The 20,142-nt window shown below is 35.0% G+C and overlaps 1 long non-coding RNA gene across 1 annotated transcript in view; it reads right to left on the bottom strand.

The window, feature by feature from the left end:
* The window catches only part of LOC138170509 (uncharacterized), a 4,398-nt gene extending 3,264 nt beyond the window's left edge, over positions 1 to 1,134 (bottom strand). The window contains exon 1 of the long non-coding RNA XR_011170643.1: positions 891 to 1,134. This is a non-coding gene — a long non-coding RNA (uncharacterized lncRNA). The remainder of the gene's footprint in view (positions 1 to 890) is intronic.
* Between the last annotated feature and the right edge of the window lie 19,008 nt (positions 1,135 to 20,142).

The following is a 20,142-nucleotide window of genomic DNA, read 5'->3' as shown; positions in this document are numbered from 1 at the left end:
TCCAGATTAGATATAGATATACATATATACGTTAATGTATAACACGCCACCCCACAAAACAAATATTTTTTTTTTTCTAAAAAATAAGAAATATATATATATATATATATATATATATATATATATATATATATATATATATATAAGCCTTTACCTGTGTCCATAAAACAATGAAAAAATCTGACCCCTGAAATTATCAAAGCAAGTACTTAAACCAGATTGTCACACTGGATAATTAAGCTTAGAAGAGAATGTATCATCAGGTATTCAGTAGGCTGTAATGCCAAGCAAAAGCAACTTCCAGGTTCCAATTACAAGCATAGTAAACACCATTTATTCAGTGACAGATGAAGGCAAAATATTCACAGAAAATCAAAATACAGGGTAAATAATTCATTTAGTAAATTCTCCATTCAATCACAAAGTATAAATTCAAAGTGCTCCACCCCTGGTTTACAACTGAATTAAAATTATCATCGGTTACCACCAAGCACTTTCTCAAAGAGGCAGTGGAGAGCACAAAGGCCATTTTCCCCTAAGACACAACAAGGTTACAATATCATCACTATTCAGTACCCAAGGAGAGATCTTTCCTTCATCTTGACCCAAGGCAAGTTCTCAGTAATCTCTGTTTCTGGGAAGACAAAGCTTAACAAAGCCACACTATCTATTGCCAGCATCTACATTAATTCACACTCTGCCTGCAGAACAGTCTCAGGAACCCTGAAAACATCAGAAAGACACTCCCCCAGGATTTCTGTAAGCATAAAACAAGAAAATCCTCCTTCAGGGCTTCTGAACCAACAGCAAGTTTCCAGAACCTCTGCAACAACAGCACTGTCAGCAGTTGAATCTGGCCAAACAACAACAAAACAGAGAGAAAAAAATACCAGGGTCACAGTCATGTCTCCTCAATTCTTGGAAGCTTTGGGTGGCAGTTGTCAAAAGTCCTGGGCAGCTCCAACTGGCCCACAGCAGTCCAAGTGGCTTTGGCTGGCAGTTTTCTCTCTTTCTCTCTCAACAACTCTAACCCCCAGAGATTTTCTGTCTCTCTCTGCCTCCATAATGCTGCTCCCAAAAGTTCTTCTGGCCTCCCTCTGCTTGGGCCTCTCTATCAAAGGCACTAGCTCCTCCCAGTTCAGTCCCCTCTCTTCATGTCAACAAGGCAATCACAGGAGTGGTATTTACAAGCTCTGGGTTGTAAAACCTAACCTGAAAAACCAAGCCAATAAAATGGAATCTTTAAATTCCATTACCATTGCATAGGCATATATTAAACAATCTAAACAAGCCTAGAAAAGTATGGTTGAGACAAGGTGAAAAGATCTTTAAATGCCAGAGAAATCTGTATTTTATTCTAGAGGAAGTAGCAGAAACACAGCAATTCCCTTTGCTATGATTGTCCTTACTTGATTTTCTATTGAGCTCAACTTCTCTATGATATACTACACCTTCTGAAAAAATAAAATTAAAATATTTATTTTTATTGTATTTTTGCCATTAAATCAGTGATGTCTAATTATAAAGGACAAGATATTGGGGTGCTTTAAGTCATTCTATATAAAACAAAGTGGAGAGAAAATGAATAAAAATGATATAAAATACACTAAGACACAACCATTTTATTTAATAAATTATTTTTATTTTACAAATAATTTGTCTTTTTTATAATTGCTTTTTCACTTAACTTAAATATTTTATTGCTTTTTTCTTATGTTAAACATTACTCAATGATATTTTAATCTGATTTAGGTCATACTTGTGAGTGTTGCACAATGGGTGCTGAACACTTCCATCCTATTAAAAAAATAACTATTTTATTTTTGCCTAGTTGCATGTAAAAACAATTTTTACCCTTCATTCAAAACAAATAGCTCCCTCATTTAGAATGCAAGTTAAATAGCTTATACATGCACAGTTATGCAAATTGTATTTCCATAAGAGTCATATTGTGAAAGAAAACACAGAACAGAAAAGCAAGAAAAAGGAGGGGAAAAAAAGAAAAAAAAAGTATGCTTTGCTCTGCATTCACACTCTATCAGTTCTTTCTTTGGAAATTGATAGCTATTTTTCATCATGAGTCCTTCAGAATTCTTTAGGATCAATTGTAATGCTGAGAATAACTAAGTCATTCATAAATAATCATTGTTTAATATTACTGTTACTGTGTACAATATTCTTAAGGTTCTTACTTCCCTTTGTGTTAGCTAATTTAAGTTTTTTTTTTCCTTGATGCCCACAGATTTTCTCCAAGTTCTTTAATATTTCACTTTTTAACAGCTTGAGGTACAAGTGACATTAAACAATTCATCTCTTGTTTGAAAGTTTTGTATAGTTCTTGCTTATGTAATGAACCCACATTCTTGGAATTTCTATAAAATTTTATATTCTGTGCAACACCCTCATCCACACATTGAATTAATAATGTAAGAAAAGCAGGTAAGATGATGGCAAAAATATTATACTCCATTTGGATAATTGCTAAAATCATCTGACAGAAAAAATCTGCTACTTTCAGGTAAATATATGTGTCCAAAATGTTCCTGATGCTTTACACTAAGCATAAAATTATGAAACAGATCAAAAACTTTTGTCCATACAATGAAACTTGTATACATCTGAATGTTCATGACTTTCCATTTCCAAAGGATTTATGCAATTGTGTATGTTCTACACAATTTGTTCTTTTCTTAAAGGGGGAGGGGTTGGTGGGAGATAGGGATGGGACATATTTATTTCACTTGAATATAATAGACTTTGACTTTACCAAAGGGGACTGGGGTTTCATAAAAGATAAACTCCTTTAGGAAGACAATATGAATTAATCCTACACTTAAACATCTAAAAAAATTCAGAAAACCATTCTCTACCTTCAAGATCAATTATTTTTTCACCAAAGATATTTCATTTTCTGGTGCCATATGTAACAAGAATTAAATTTGTAGTTGATCCCCAAAATAATTATAATTTGTTAAAAATGTTATTTTTATTATTTCAATAAACAATAAGAAAAATCTTGCCATATCAGTTCACTAAAAAATTTCTCAGAACAGGGGACCAATTTAACTTATATGCCATTTAGGATCAGAACTAACAAGTGCAAATGATTATTTTTACTGGACCTCGATGTCCCAAGAACAGTTTTCTATATCTGATTTTATCCCATTCTTGCCTTTTTCCTTTCACTTATGGGTGTTTGGGTGGTTTATAATATAGGGCTGGTTTTTTGGTCCATCAATAATTTTATCAGTGTAGGAATCTCATCCAGCACTACTGATCTGCAATTTTTCTACAACTTAGAATTTCTCCAAGATTTTTCTTCTTTCCCTTCTATGTTCAAATGGTCTACTCCACTCTGTAACATTTCTATGAAGCCTCATTTCTTCCAAAGAACTTTGTACTTTGCTACTTCCATGTCTTAGTTATCTGTAGCAATCCTTTTCCCCGAATTCTCTGCAGCTTATTTACTAAACTTCTTTAACATATTCATATCAGCAAGCTAGAGGTGGCTCCCACAAAAGCCATTTTTCCCTTAACGGATTGGCCTCCCCTTCTCCTGAAATAATTAAAGCTTCTCATTTCTTAAGATTGTAAAGCTAGAGATTAGCGAACAAGATTTCAGTGCTACTGAATGGAACATAAGACTTTTTATAAACAGGTCATAGCAAATAATTGGGGCCACTCTACTGGGGCCTTAAGAAAGTGCTCATTATCGAATATTCCAATATGTACCAGATGCTAACCCTTAATTTTCAAACTAAAGAAAATAAATTTGGTGAGTCGAATCCTTATCTGAAACAAACCTTCCTCTACAATGTCAAAAATTTGTGTTCTAATGTTTAAGAAAGTAAATAAACCCAAAATTTGAAACTGTAGAAAAGAAATAAATGAAGAACATGGAGATAAGTGAAATGAAGCAAGAGGTAAGTTAAACTTACTCTAAAACAGCAGTAACAGATTTGAAAGAGACTTTATCTTAGAAGTCACGTAATCCAACATATTCCTGAAAAGGAGTTCCAAAAATGGTCATACAGTCTCCAATTTAGAGACACCCAATCATAGAGAATCCACAGTATCCTGAGATAACTCTACTTTTGGATGGCCAACTGCCAGAAAATTTTTCTTCTCTAGCGATTTTTAAGCTAAAAAGAAAAACTGATCAGGGTATAGTAATAGGCCAAGGAAAGCATTTTGGTATATATAATTAATATTTGTGACTGGCAAGACAAATATGGATGGAAAACACATCATGACTAATTGACTTTGAGAATGAAGTTAATCAAAGAATTGAAAAGAACTCAGATTCCTTAATAAAAATTATTCATTTTAGAGCGTTTCTGAGATAAAGAAGTCTATTGTACATCAGTCACAGCCATTAGTGGCAGAACAGCACTAGAACACAAGTTTCTTGACCATTACTAGCTCATTTCTCTTTCCAGTAACTGAATTACAAGATAAATATCCAGGTCTCATAAGCCTGTTTTAAATAAAATAATTTTCAATTTTTTTTTGGTTATGAATAGCTGTTGTCCTGTACACCAAAAATATTCCTAAATGTATCTATGATGATCTTTATGAATGGGAAATTTCACATCCAGTGACTTTCACATCTTGTTAGATTTGGTAAATTAAAACAAATTTCTCAGTTTTCTAATATGCTACAAAAGTTACACGTTGACCTGCTAGCTGTCTGACATGTCTACAATTCTTTTTATTGCCTTAATTTTTATTTTTCAAAAATGGGTATTAGTTATTTTTAATATGTAGTGTTGTCATGTCTTATGTATCTTAAAACTATATTTTAATAACAAATGAAATTAGTGATATTTAGATAGTTCATAGTGTATTTATAAAATGAAATTTCTTTTGTCAAAATATACTTCTTACTAAGATAAATAAAACACAAGCAAACCTATGTATACAAAGTGAGAATCAACTTTGGTAGATTTCAGTGTAATAGATAGTTCATAACTAGCATGTTTGTCCTTTTCACCCATTGCTGCTCATCTGGTGGGCTAAGAATTAGTTAAATTTTTATTAAGATTTTATTATGTTGATGTGTTTCTCACTCCACTTCATCTTTGGTCAAGCTCTAAACACTCACAATTTTCTGGCTAATTATTGGTAGCTTAATCATAAGCATCTGGAATACTGTTGATGAAAGAGTTTGATGTAGAATTGGAAGAACTGATGTGGCTGCCCAGAGACAGCAATGGCATTTGTCAAGTGGTCAACAATCTTTTCCTATTCACCTTTTGCTAGTGATTCCTCACCAAGATGTATTACTTTTTTTTAACTTTTCAAATGCTTTATTGACTTCTCATTTACATCATTCATTTCCAGCAGAATTTGAACTGAAAATTTTCTCCCCATTATTCCCCTACCCACCGCCCCAAAATAACAATCCCACAGTATATCCCCTCCGCCAATCTGCTCTCTCCCATATCTTCTCCCATACCTCCTTTGACTTTTCCAGTAGGGCAGGTGGATCTCTATGACCCCAGTGCCTGTATTCTTTCCCATTAACATGTAAAATAGTATATATACATTAAAACATTTGATTCTAAGACTTAGAATTCCAGATTCATTCCCTTCCTCCCTTGTCACCAACCCTTACAGGGAAGATAAGCAATTCTGGGTTGTACATATATAGCTAATGCAAAATATTACCATAGTAGATATATTGTAAAAGACTGACTATATTTTACTCCCTCTTATCCCAACTCCCACTTGTTCTATTCTCTATTTTCATCCCATGTCTTTTCAAAAGTGGCTGCTTCCAACTTCCCTCTCCCCCAGCCTGCCCTTCCTTCCATCATCCGCCCTCTCATCCCCTTCCCCCCTACTATCTTGTAGGGCGAGATACCTTTTTTAATGTGTATGTCATTTCCTCCCAGCGCCAAAATCAATGAAAACAAGGTTGACCCATTCCCTTTTGCCTTCCTATTCTTTCCCTCCATTATAAACCTTTTCCCTTGCCTCTGCTATATGAGATGGTTTAACCCATTCCCATCCTCTTTCATTAAATTCCTCTCACACCTATTGATTTCACCTTTTAAGTGTCATCCCTTCCTATTAAATTGCTCCTGTGCCCTCTATCTATGTATACCTGTACACATATAATTAAATATTATATACATATAATATATAAAAATAATTGAAATATGACTCAGCAGCTTCTCACTCTTGGGGTAAAAGCCAACATATTTCCAACTACTGGGTCCCAAAGTCTACACTGCACTGGCCTCTCACTTTGTACTTAGCATATATGTGTTGATAATTCCGGATTGCCACAGCTGCTGGTGATTTGTAGTCCCTCCAGGTGGTGGTTGGTAAGGCCCACCCTGGGGCTAAAACCTTTGAGTGCAGCTGGGCTTGACTGGCAGAGCACTGTGCTGGCTGATTCTTGCCAGCATACCAGCCTGTCCTCAGTGGGGAGTTAGCTCCTCTGTTTCATTTTGTAGGTTCTGTAGGTCCAAAATTCTTTTAGCGTCCACTTTTAAACGAATTGAAGGTGGTGAGAGCTGAAGCTGCACAGGGGACCTGTTTCTACTCTACCATCTTGTCTCCACCTCCAAGTTATATTACTACATGAAAGAACTTCTCAATAGCTTCTGCATCTTTAAGGTCATTTACCTTGGAAAGTCTGGCTCTCTCTTTAGCAAGCTTCTCATTCTTTCTTTGCTCTGGGAGTCTGTTCTTGAAGTTTAGGTCAATCTGCCTCTTGCAGTAGAAGTAAATATATTAAATGATAAAGAGTGCTCCAGCACACGACAGCGGCAATTTCACCACTCTGGTCCACCATGTTTCTGGCTTGCTGCTCAGGGTGGAGGTAGCAGCACCAGCGTGGTCCCCAGCTCATCACCCCCAAGCCAGGAGAGTAACTTGCTATACTTCATGGAGATTGGAGCCAGTGAGCTCATGTGAATCTAGGTTTTTCTGAGAGCATCCTGTTCACTATTTTTTATAGTATCATTCTTTTTTTTTTCCCTTTTGGAGGACAATTAGGGTTAAGTAACTTACCAAGGTTACACAGCTATTTTTTTTTTTTTTTTTTTCGTGGGGGATGTTAAGTGTCTGAGGATAGGTGATTCTTGATTGTAATCTTAGGTCCTTTGTTTTCTAGAATTATAATATTCTAAGAACTCACATCTTTTAAGATAGAAGCTGCAAATGTTGTCTTAAGCGTGATTCAATAATATTTGAATCATTTTTTTTCTTTTTGATCACAATATTTTCTCCTTGACCTGGGTGCTCTGAAATTTGACTATAATGTCACTGGGAGTTTTCATTTTGGGATGTTTTTCAGGAGATGATCCATAGATTTTTTCAATTTCTTTTTTGCATTCTGGCTTTGGAATGTCAGGGTAGTTTTCTGTGATAATTTCATGGAAGTTAATGTTATATTATTTTTTAATCATAGCTTTCAGGTAGTTCAATTCTTTTTAAATGATCTTTCCTTGATCATTTGTTTGAAGTTAGTTGTGTATCTAATAAGCTATTTCATATTTTCATCTTACGGTTTCATAGTTTTGGTTTTATTTGATTGTTTTTTGCTATCTCATGGAGTTATTGCTTCCAATGTCCCAATTCTAATTTTTAAGAAAATATTTCTTTTTCAGTCAGTTATTTTTTTTACAAGCTTTTCCATTTGGCCAAATCTATTTTAAGGAGTTCTTTTCTTCAGTGATTTTTTTGTGTGTCTTTTTCCATTTGGTCAATTATTGTTTTTAAGGAATGCTTCTCTTCTGTGGGTGTTTGTGCCTCTTTTACCATTTGGCCTATTTGTTTTTTAAAGTATAATTTCATTCACATTTTCTTATTTATTTTGAGTTTTCAGCATTCACTTGCATAAGATTTTTAATTTTCAATATCTTCTCCCTCCCCAAGACAGCATGTAATTTGACATAGGCTCTCCATATACATTGATATTAAACATATTTTCATGGTGGCTAGGTGGCACCGTGAATAGAGAGCACCAGCCTGGGATTCAAGAGGACATGAGTTAAATCTCACCTCAGACACTTAACATTTACCTGCCATGTGACCTGGGGCAAGTCATTTAACCCCAATTGTCCTACCTTCCCACCTGCAAAAAAAAAAAGAAACAAAACAAAAGAAAGAAGATTTTCACCTTAATTATATTGTAAAGAAGTGTTCGAAACTATGGGAGGAACCAAGAGAAAGAGGAAACAAAACAAAATAACAAAAATAAAAAAAAGAGATCAAATAGTATTCTTCAATCTGCTTTGAGACTCCATAGTTCTTTTTTTGGATGTGGATAGACTTTTCCATCACGAGTCTTTTGGAATTGTCTTAGATCTTTGCAGTGCTGAGAAGAGGTAAGTCTATCAAACTTAGTCATAGCACAATGGGGATGTAACTGTACAAAATTTTTTCTGGTTCTGCTCACTTCAAATGCAGCATCAGTTCTTATAAGTCTTTTCAGAGTTTTCTGAAGTTGGCCTGCTCATCATTTCTTATAGCATAATAATATTCCATTAAATTCATACACCACACTTTGTTTAGCCATTTCTCATTTGATGAGCAACCCATGAATTTCCAAACCTTGACAACCACAAGGAGTTGTTATACATATTTTTGTGCACATTAATCCTTTTAATATTTTTATGATTTCTTTGGGCTACAGATTCAAAAATGATATTGCTGTGTCAAAGGGTATGCACAATTTTATAGACTTTTGGGCATAGTTCAAAATTGCTCTTCAGAATGCTTGGATCTGATCCCATCTTTACCAACAATGCATTAGTGTTCCAGTTTTCCGACATCTCCAACATTCATCATGTTCCTGTTTGGTCACGTTAAGCAATCTGATAGGTGTGATGTGGTATCTCTGAGTTTTTTTGATTTGCATTTCTCTAATTAATAGTGATTTAGAACATTCCTTTCCATCTGAAAACTGCCTGTTCACATCCTTTGAAAATTCATGAATTGGAGAATGACTTGTATTCTTATAAATTTGACTCAGTTCTCTATATGTTTTAGAAATGAGGCATTCAGGAGTAGAAGCACAACCTTCCCGCAGGTCCGGCTTCCACCCTCCCCAATCCACGTAATAAGGGGACTCTAAACAAACTTTGAAGCTGCAGAACACAAAAAATGACACAGCTAAGCTAACCTCCCACTGAACACAGCCCGGCAGGCCAGCAGGAATCCAGCGCAGCGCTCTGGGAGCTGAGACCAGCCCCACAAGGAGGCTTTAACCCCAGGGCAGGCCTGACCAGCCACCAGTCAGAGGGACTCCAGATCAGCAGCAGCTGTGGCCATTTTCAGATTTATCAACACATAGACACAAAGGACAAAGAGAGAAGTCAGTACAGTCTGGATTTTGCGACCAATAAATGGGTGTGTGTGGCTTTTACCCCCAGGGTGAAAAGCCACAGAGACGCCAGCACAGCCAAGCAGCTCCACGTGGCAGCTTCAACTCTTGGCCTGCAGAGTGTAGGGGGATGAAGCACCAGTCTGAGGAGTAATCATTCTTGCTTTAACCTGCTTGGATCTGGATTGCAGTCTAGGGTGGAGGTTGTGGGATGTGTGTCCAGCTTGCCAGAACGTGTGGAGACCTCAGAGAGGACACCCATCTAATACCTCCGGCAGCTGAGAAAACCCCAGCATTTGGGAAAAAAGCTCCCCTGTGTGGTGGCAGAGTCCTACTGTGGCAAAAATCCCAAAAGTCAAGTAATTGAGTGGCAAAATGATCAGGCAAAGGAAACAAAGCAGACAGAAGATGCCAACAATATGCTCCAATTTTGGGGACAAAAAGGAGCAAAGCATGGAACAGGAGGAAAACAGTGAAGTCAGAACGCCTGCACCAAAAGCTTCAAAGGAAAATACAAGCTGGTTACAGGGCATAGAGGACCTTAACAAAGATTTTGAAAACCAAATAAGAGAAGTGGAGGAAAAATTGGGAAGAGAAATGAGAACAATGCAAGAAAATTATGAAATGAGAGTCAACAGCCTGACTGAGAAAAATAATACTTTAAAAAACAGACTGACTCAAATGGCAAAGGAGGCCCAAAAAGGCAATGAGGAGAAGAATGCCTTAAAAAGCCCAATTTGCCAGACGGAAAAAGAATCTCAAAACCTCATCAAGGAGAATCATTCCTTCAGAATTAGATTGGAGCAAATGGAAGCTAATGACTTTATGATAAATCAAGATGCTGTTTAACAGATCCAAACAAATGAAAGAATAGAAGGCAATGTGAAATATCTCATGGGAAAAACCACTGACCTGGAAAATAGATCCAGGAGAGATAATTTAAAAATTATTGGACTGCCTGAAAGCCATGACCAAAGTAAGAACCTAGAAATCATCCTCCAGGAAGTTCTCAAAGAAAACTTCCCTGATGTTTTAGTTCCAGAGGGCAAAATAGAGGTTGAAAGAATTCACCGATCAGCCCTTGAAAAAGATCCCAAAAAGAAAACTCCTAGGAATATTATAGCCAGGTTCCAGAATTCCCAAACTAAGGAGAGAATATTACAAGCAGCCAGGAAGAAACAATTTGAATATTGTGGAAAGACAATCAGGATAACCCAGGATCTGGCAGCTTCTACACTGAGGAATCGAAGGGCTTGGAATATGATATTCCAGAGGTCAAAGGAGTTGGGATTAACCCAAGAGTCACCTACCCAGCAAAACTGAGTATCATGTTTCAGGGGAACATATGGTCATTCAGTGGAATAGAGGACTTTCAAGCATTCATGCTGAAAAAACCAGAGTTGAACAGAAAATTTGGCATTCAGATACAAGAAGCAAGAGAAGCATGAGAAGGTAAACAGGGAAAAGAAATCATAAGGAACTTATCAAAGTTGAACTATTAACATTCCTACATGGAAAAACAATAATTGTAACTGATGAAACTTTTCTCAGTAGTTGAAGGGAATAGAAATATATATATTTGTCTATGTATGAGGGTATATGGGCATATGAATACATATATGAATGTGTGTATATATGTTTACAGGTATACATAGATAGAGGGCACAGGATCAATTTAACAGGAAGGGATGATACTTAAAAGGTGAAATTAAGAGGTGAGAGAGGAATATAATGAGAGGAGATGGGGAGAGAGATTGGGGTAAACTATCTCATATAGAAGAGGCAAGGGAAAATGGTTACAATGGAGGGGACGAATAGGAAGGCAAAAGGGAATGGGACAACCTTATTCCCATTGAATTTGGCTTGAAGAGGGAATGAAATACACACTAAATAGGGTATCTCACCCTCCAGGAGAATAGGGGGGGAAGGGTATGAGAGGGGGGATGATAGAAGGGAGCGTAAGCTGGGGGGGGGAGGGAGGTTGGAAGCACTCACTTGAAAATATACGTGATCAAAGTGGAGAGTAGAGCAGGTGGGAGGTGGGATGGGAGGGAGGGAAGTGTAATCAGTCTTTTACAATGTATCTACTATGTTATTGTTTTGCATTAGCCACACATGTGCAACCTATACTGAACTGCATATCTTCCCAGTAGGGGTGGGTGATGGGAAAGGAGGGGATTGAATCTGTAATTGAAAGTTTTGAAATCAAATATTCAAATATATACATATATGTGTGTGTGTATATGTATATGTATATATGTGTGTGTGTATATATATATATGATATTATTAATACCATCTTACATGTAATTGGGAAGTGGGATCTGCAGGCACAGGAAAATGTGGGAGAGAGCAGATTGGAGGTGCGGATATCCTGTGGGACTGCTAATTTGGGGCAGTGGGTGGGGGAGAAATGGGGAGAAAAATTGTAACTCAAAATCTGGCTGAAATGGGTGATATAAATCAGAAGTTAATAAAGCATTAAAAAAAAATGAGGCATTCATCAGAGCACTGACTATAAAAATTGTTTCCCAGTTTTCTGCTTCCCTATAAATCTTGGTTGCATTGGCTTTGTTTGTGCAAAAACTTTTCATCCCTTTTTCACCATAGGTCTTATTGAAAATTCTTCTAAACTAATCCTTATTATGTATCATGCTTGCTGATTGTTTTAGATAAATGTTACCCATTATTTTAAGGAACATTCCACTTATTCATGTGCTCTCTAGTGTTTTAAATAGAAATGGGTATTGTAATTTGTCAATTTTTTTTAACAGCATCTATTGACATAATCATATGATTTCTGTTACTTTTGTTGTTGCTATAGTCAATTAAACTAAAAGTTTACCTAATATTGCATCATTCCTGGTATCAATTCTATGTGGTCATAGTGTATTGTCCTTAAGATAAATGGCTGAAGTCTCTTTGCTAAAATAGTATTTAAAATTTTGCATATATATTCATTAAGAAAATTGGTCTGAAATTTTCTTTCTCTACTTTGACTATTCCTGGCTTAGGCATCAGCACCCTATTGGTATCACAAAATAATGTAGTAGGATTCCAACTATCTTCCCAAATATTTTATATTATATTGCAATTAATTGTTCCTTAAATATTTAATAGAATTTACTTGTAAATACTTCTGGCCTTTGAGATATTTTCTTATGGAGTTCATTTTTGGCTTGTTCAATTTCTTTTTCTAAAATGGGGTAATTTAAATATTTTATTTCCTCTTCTGTTAATCTGGGAAATTTATATTTTTTAAATAGTCATTGATTTCACTAAGATTTTCAAATTTATTGCCACAAAGTAGGTCAAAATAGTTCCTAATCATTGTTTTAATTTTATCTTCTGTGGTGGTAAATTCAGCCTTTTCATTTTTGATACTGATCATTTGATTTTCTGCCTTTCTTTTCTAAAATAAAATTAAACAAAAGTTTATTTATTTTATTGATTTTTTTCCATAAAACTAGCTCTTAATTTTATTTATTAGTTCAATAGTTTTCTTGATTCAAATTTTATTAAATTCTCCTTTGGTTTTCAGAATTTCTTATTTGGCAATTAATTGGTAATTTTTTAATTGGTTCTTTTTCTAGCTTTTTTAGTGGCATGCCTAATTCATTGATCTCCTCTTTTTATATTTTATTTTTCCCTAAGAACTGCTGTTTGCTTCATCCCATAAGTTTTAGTATGTTGTCTCATTATTGTCATTTTCTTGGATGCAGTTATTGATTGTTTCTATGATTTGTTCCACCCACAAATTCTTTAGAATTTGATTATTTAGTTTCCAATTAGTTTTTAGTCTATCTTTCCATGATGCCGTATGATATGTAATTTTTATTGCATCATGATCTGAAAAGAATGCATTTAATATTTCTGCCTTTCTCCATTGGATTTTGAAGATTTTATGCCCTAATAAATAGTTAATTTTTGTGGAGGTGACATATACCACTGAGAAAAATTATATTCCTTTATATCCCCATTAAATTTTCTCTAGGGGACTACCATATCTAAATTTTCTAGAATTCTATTCATTTACTTAACTTTTTGTCTTGTTTATTTTGTGGTTATATTCATCTAATTCAGAGAGGGGGAAATCTAGTTCCCTCACTAGTATACTTTGACTGTCTATTTCTTCCTATAACTCCCTTAACTTCTCCTGTAAAAATCTGGATGCTATACCACTGGTGTATATGTGTTTAATGATGATATTGCTTCATTGTCTATGGTACCTTTTAACAGAATGTTGTTTCTTCCTTATTTCTTTTAACTAGATCTGTTTCTGTTTTTGCTTTTTTTGATATCAGGATTACTAGCTTTGCTTTTTTTTTTTTTACTTCAGCTGGAGCATATTATATTCTGTTCTGGCCTTTTTATATTTACTCTATATCTAACCCTTTGCTTCAAATGTATTTCTTGTAAACACCAGATTGTAGAAATATGATTTTAATCCACTCTGCTATCTGATTCCATTTTGTGGGAGTTCATCCGATTCATATTGACAGTTATGATTCCTATCTATGTCTTTCTCTCCATCTAGAGAAGATATTCTCTCCTGTTTATGCTTCTTTCTCTCTTCTCCCTTTTTCTCTTAACTATAGGTTTGATTTTGACCTCTGCCTCCCTCAATCTGCACTCCCTTCTGTTAACCCTATTCATTTTCTTCCTCTTTCCCCTTTCCCCCTCTACTTTCTATACCTAACTGATTATGTTATTCTCTCTTTGAGCCAAATCTGATGAGAGTAAGATTCAATGTTCATCTCCCTCCCTTCTTTCCCTCTACTGAAATAGGTTTTTGTGCCTCTTCATGTGATATAATTTACCATTTCCTGCCTCCTCCTTTCCTCTTTTCCCAGTACAATCCCTTTCCACCACTTAATTACATTTTCAATCATTACATCAAATCAATTCATAGCCATGTCCTCTGTCTATTTATGTCCATTTTAAATGTCATACTAAAGATACATTTCTCAAGATTTATAAGTATCATCTTCCCTTGTAGGGATTTAAAGAATTTGCACTTATTGAATAACATATTTTTTTCTTTCTTATTTCCCTTTGAATGCCTCTCTTGAGTCTTGGGTTTGAAGATCGAATTTTTTTTTTTTTGACACTCATCTCTTCATCAGGAAGGTTTGGAAGTCCCCTATTTCATTGAATATCTATTTCTTCCACTGAAATATTATGCCCAATTTCTCTGGGTGGTTGATCCTTGGTACTAATTCAAGTTCCTTGCTTTATGGAATATCATATTCTAAGGCCACTGATTCCATCAGTATTTTCTGGGCTTCCTTTACAAACCTATCTAGTCTTATTTTTTTCCATAATTTTCTTACATCACTGTCATGTCTTTTCCCAATTCTGTCTCTTCCTCTATTGTTTGATTTTTAAAACCTTTTTTCTCTTTTTTTGAATCTTCAGAAAATTCTCTTTTTTGTGTCTGTTAGCAATTTACATTTTTATTTGAACTTTTGTATATAGCAATTTTGATTTGTTTTTCTTCTGAATTTGTGTTTTGATCTTTCCTGTCACCATAGTAACCTTTATGATCCAGTTCTTTTGTGTCACTGTTGTGGCTGTGGTTTGTCCATTTTCCTATTTCTTGACTTTTAAATTGGAACTCTGTTTATAAAGAAAGAAATTAAAACTATAGTCATACAAAAAATGCTCTAAATCACTATTAGAGACATGTGAATCAAAACAACTCTGAGGTATCACATCACATGACTAACATGACAAAATAGGAAATGATAAATGCTGGAGAATATGTGGGAAAATTGGAACACTAATACATTCTTGGTGGAGTTGGGAAGTGATCCAACCATTCTAGAAAGCAATTTGAGGCTCTGCCCAAAGGGCTATTAAATTGTGTTACAACACCATCTTGGGTGTTCAGTTGGAGAGGAGGGGAGAGATGGGGAGAAAATTAGGAACTCAAAATGTTATGGAAATAAATGCTGAAAATTTAAATAAATAATAAAAAAAAAACTTAAAACAGGAAAAAATGGAACTTTGCTTCTGAGTTAAAGGGGGTACTGTCCTAAGCTTTAGGCATTTCTTGTTGCTGTTCTCAGAGCTAGTTTTGAGGGAGTTTAAATTTTCAGTTATTCCAAGGTGTTAAGATCAAAGGAAAGCCTCATCACTGCTCTTCTGGCCTGTACTCTTCTCTGTGAGTAGCCTGTGACCAAGGTCCCTGCTTCATTGCGGTCACAACGTCTGGTGTGCTAATGCTCCTCCCTACCTGAGTATTGGGACCCAGGACTGCTACACAGATCTGACTAGGAATAATATAACAGAGTCCTCTTCCCAGTGCTTGCAAAGGGACAGCAGAATCTTTTTCTGAGTAGTTGTATGGTTTACTTACTGTCTGTGGACTGAGAGCTCTAGAATTTGTTAATGTGACTGTTTTTTTTAAGTCACTTCAAAGACCTACTTCTGGTTTGCTATTGTATGGTCTGTGCTCTGTTTCCACCTAGGTGACATAAATGTTCCCTGCTGACCTTTTCAATTTTCTTGGGCTGCAAAATTGTTTCACGCCACCATTTTTTAACTTCTGTTGCTCCAGAATTTGTTTTGAGGCATTATATAAAGTTGCTTAATCATAAATTTAGTAGATATGCCTTTTCTCCACTATCTTGGTTGCAGCACTCTCCACTTATTTTTGAAGCATTAAAATTGCTTTGTTTCTTTCAAGCACGTTCTTATTGTAATATGACATTTTAAAATTTCTGGGACCATACAAGATCTCCATGACAATTTCAACAATGATTGTTGATAGTATTAGCAATTACATCAGCAATATGTGATTAGCAATCACATCAGCATTATTGCATTTCTAATAATGTATAACACAACCAAAATGGCTTTTTAAAAGTTATTATCAGTACTGTGGTCTAGTAGAAAGAGTGCTAATTTTGGAGCTAACGGATCTGAATATGAATCCCTCTCCTACTTCTTAGCAAGTTTTATGTCTTTCCTGAGTCTCCGTTTCCTTATCTGTAAAAATGAGAAAAATGTGCTTGATTAGATGGCATTACATATTATCTTCCAATCTTAAATTCCTATTTACTGTCTCTAGAGAAATAGGCAAATAGAGATAGATGGATATATGGATAAATGTATATATATATATATATATACGTTTATATAAAACTCATTAGTATTATTATTACTTATTTTCCTATATTCTCTCTGTAACATTCTACTAAAGCATTCATGTGTTCATTTATATCAACTTAAAATTGTGTGTAATATTTATTGTCAAATATCCATAGTGGTGGCTAAAGTACAAGTCTTAGCTTATTTAATATTTTTTTATAGGCTAGGGCTTAACAAAATATATTTGTATTACAGAACACCATCTAATGGGTGTAGAGAAAGAACAGGTTGTTTATTTTCTATTGGAATACTTTAGAGTCATTATGTTCTTTTAGTCCTCAAAATGCCAAAGCTTATCTTACAACATTTTGTTTTTAGCTATGTAATCCACTAATGTTTTATCAACAAAATCACAGATGACAACTGAGATCTGATAAGTAATGCACCAGAGTACACAGGATGTAACCATGTTTTAATGTTTATATATATATTTCCTGAAATAAAAAAATAGGGAAGCATTTCATCAGATTCCCATTTATATTTTCCATACATTATTTTTTTGCAGTCATAACCACCTGCTCTTATTTTGTGTATTTTTTTTAATTGAGGAGATATTTGATAAAATGAAGGAAGCTATTGTGAACATTTTCTCCTCCAGGTTTGAGGCCTTGCTAAACCAGTCTTTCTTTTTATAATCAGCATAGGATGCTTTGTATCTGGACTCATGGCTTCATTCCACTTTTCAAAAATTTCTTACTTCTTAGCTTCCTGAATAAATCCAGAATCATACTGTCTCCAATATTGCCCAAACCTTTGGCTTCAGAGATATATCCCATCCTCTCCCTTGTTATCTTTATGCTTTCTTCTACTTCTACCATTTACTAAAATTGGTTGCCACAGTCTGATGTCTCCTGCTTCTTTCTATCCTTAATATCAGTTTACCATATATCAGAATGTTGTCTTAGATTAGGTTACTGTTTAAAAAAAATTAACTCAACAGGGTAAGTGTTTAAAATTTCATATTAAATAAAATTCATTGGTCACAAATTATTGATACTTGGTTTTCCTGAAGGTTCTCTCTTGCTATAGCACCCTTATCCTATCTTGGTCCATTATTCTGGCTAGGCCAACAGCCTATATGATAATGTATGCCCCTGTTATGGATTCAGAAAAAAAATTATAACTTCTACTTCTGAATATCATGCAGAAATTTGAGATTGATGTACTTGGACCAGACTCTTTGTTTCATATTACAATCCCTAGCTGGCCTTTAATCACAAAGGAATTTTTTAAGCATAGGATCTTAGAGACTTTCTTACTTCATCATCTAATTCCTTTTCCTCATGAAGGAACAAAAAATAAAATTGAAAATAACAGCAATTACAACAAACCAAAACAATTTTGAAAGAAAAAGAACAACAAGTAGACAGGATTTTCAATTCCTCTCATATATAACGTAATATCAATCTTCATGTCTGAATCATGTACCTATTTGGATATATATATATATATATATATATATATATACTGTATGTGATGTTCATCTATACCTTGTTTCTTCCAAACTGCTTTCAAATTTTATTTTTTTGGAAATTTTTCTCAAATAATGATTTCTAGGCCCTAAATTTTGTCTTTTTTCTAAATCTAAAAATAGATTACTTTGGTTATTGACTACTATGGAATGTGTACCTCAACTACCATAGTCATCCATCACTCTGTTTCTTAGCTAGTCTCAGATTGTTTTGAAAGTTACTAATATAATATAATTTGAAATAGGGTATAGCTAGGCACCTTTGTTTCACTTTTTCCTTTCATTGATCACATTGGTATTTTTTTTTTTTACTTTTTGCTCTTCAAGATGCATTTTGGTATTATTTTTCTTTCTCTCTAAAACAATTTTGGGGGGATTTGATTAGGAAGGCACTGAATAAGTGAATTAGTTCAGGTACTATTGTCATTTTTCACCTACAAAAGAGTAATTACTATTTCTCCAGTTGTTTAGACCTGTGCTTATTTGTGTGAAAAGTATTTTGTAATTGTGTTCATAAAGTTTCTGGGTCCCTCCTGGCAGAAAGACTCTCAAATAACGGGGTGGCCAGGTGGCTCAGGGAGTAAGAACACTTGCTCCAGTGTCGGGATGACCTGGGGATCACATCTGGGCTCAGATACTTAGCACCACACCCAGAAATAACTGGCCGTATAACCTTAAGCAAGTTACTTAACCCCGATTGCATTAAAAAAAAAAAAGACTCCTAAGTATTTTATACATTAACATATTTTAAATGGAATTTCTCATTCTATTTCTTCCTACTGGTTATTGGTAACATATGGAAATTTTAAAGACTTATTTGGAACCATTTTAATATCTTGGGACATGTAAACTATTGTCTGTAATGGGAATGTAAATTTTTAAGATCTTCCCTGCCCCTAGAGTAAAGTGCACCTGGAGCCTGGGGTGGGAGGCTTGTTTTTCAGTAGATATTTTTTGATTGGCCAGTGGGTTCAGAAGGTTGTTACATTCTCTGAGCCAGGAGAAGGCCATACGAACCCAGATTTGAGATGTTAATTTGGGGCTCACTTTGAGAAGTGTTCTGTGATTTGATCAGATGAGACTCTGGGAAGCCATTGTTGAGAGCCCCCTGGCTTTGAAAAACCCAGATGTTGATTTGGTATGGATGTAATGGTTGGACAGTTCGGAAACCTGTCTATTTGATTTGTTTCTCTGTCTTGATAATTCTGTCTGTATACTATGAAGTTCAGGATGCTAACCTTTTCCCCCTGAACTAGGTGAGCGATACATATTTGACTGATTAAAATAGGCTTATTAACCCATTTTGAGTTGCTTTCCTTTATCAAAACAGATACAAGAACCTGTGTTGGCAGCCACCCTGAGGACATTTGGAGTGCTTGCTGCTACATTGTCTTAACTAGATTTTTAGCTGATTCTCTAGATTCCTCTAAGTATTCCAACATATCATCCATAATTACTGGGATCAGTTGTTTGTTGTTTATTTTTACTTTATCAAATGCTTTATTAATTTCTAGTTTACATCATTCATTTCTGCAAGATTTTGAATTACCAATTTTCTCCCCATTTTTACTCTATGCACCACCCCAAAATAGAAATCTCACTGGATATCCACTCCTCCAATCTGCTCTCTCCCATATAGTACTCCATCTCCTGTCCTCTTTTCCAGTAGGGCATGGTGGATCTCTATGTCCCAGTGTCTGTATATCTTATGTACATGTAAATTACATTAATTACAAGTTACATGTAAAATAATATTACTAATAGTGCACATATATGTACATATTTATATTTTAAATATTTGATTTTAAAACTTTGAATTCCAGATTTATTCCCTTCCTCCCTTGCCAGCCAACCTTACTGGGAAGAGAAGCAATTCAATATAGGTTGTACATGTGTAACTATGCAAAACATTTCCATAGTGGATATATTGTAAAAGACAGACTACATTTCCCTCCATTCTATCCCCCCTCCCACTTGTTCTTTTCTCTGCTTTGATCCTATCCCTTTTCAAAGGTGGGGGCTTTCAACTTCCCTCTCTGCCAGCCTGTCCTTCCTTCCATCATCCCTCTGTCACCCCCTTCCCCACTACTCTGCTGTAGAGGAGGTGCCCTATTTAGTGTGTATTCCCTCGTTAAGCCAAATTCAATAAAAATAAGGTTGAATCATTCCCTTTTACC

Source organism: Petaurus breviceps, unplaced genomic scaffold (genome assembly GCF_028583685.1).
Source record: "Petaurus breviceps papuanus isolate PSGF00001 unplaced genomic scaffold, PetGlider_PUasm1.0 126, whole genome shotgun sequence".
Lineage (NCBI taxonomy): Eukaryota > Metazoa > Chordata > Mammalia > Diprotodontia > Petauridae > Petaurus > Petaurus breviceps.
This window is presented reverse-complemented; position numbering and strand designations above follow the sequence as displayed.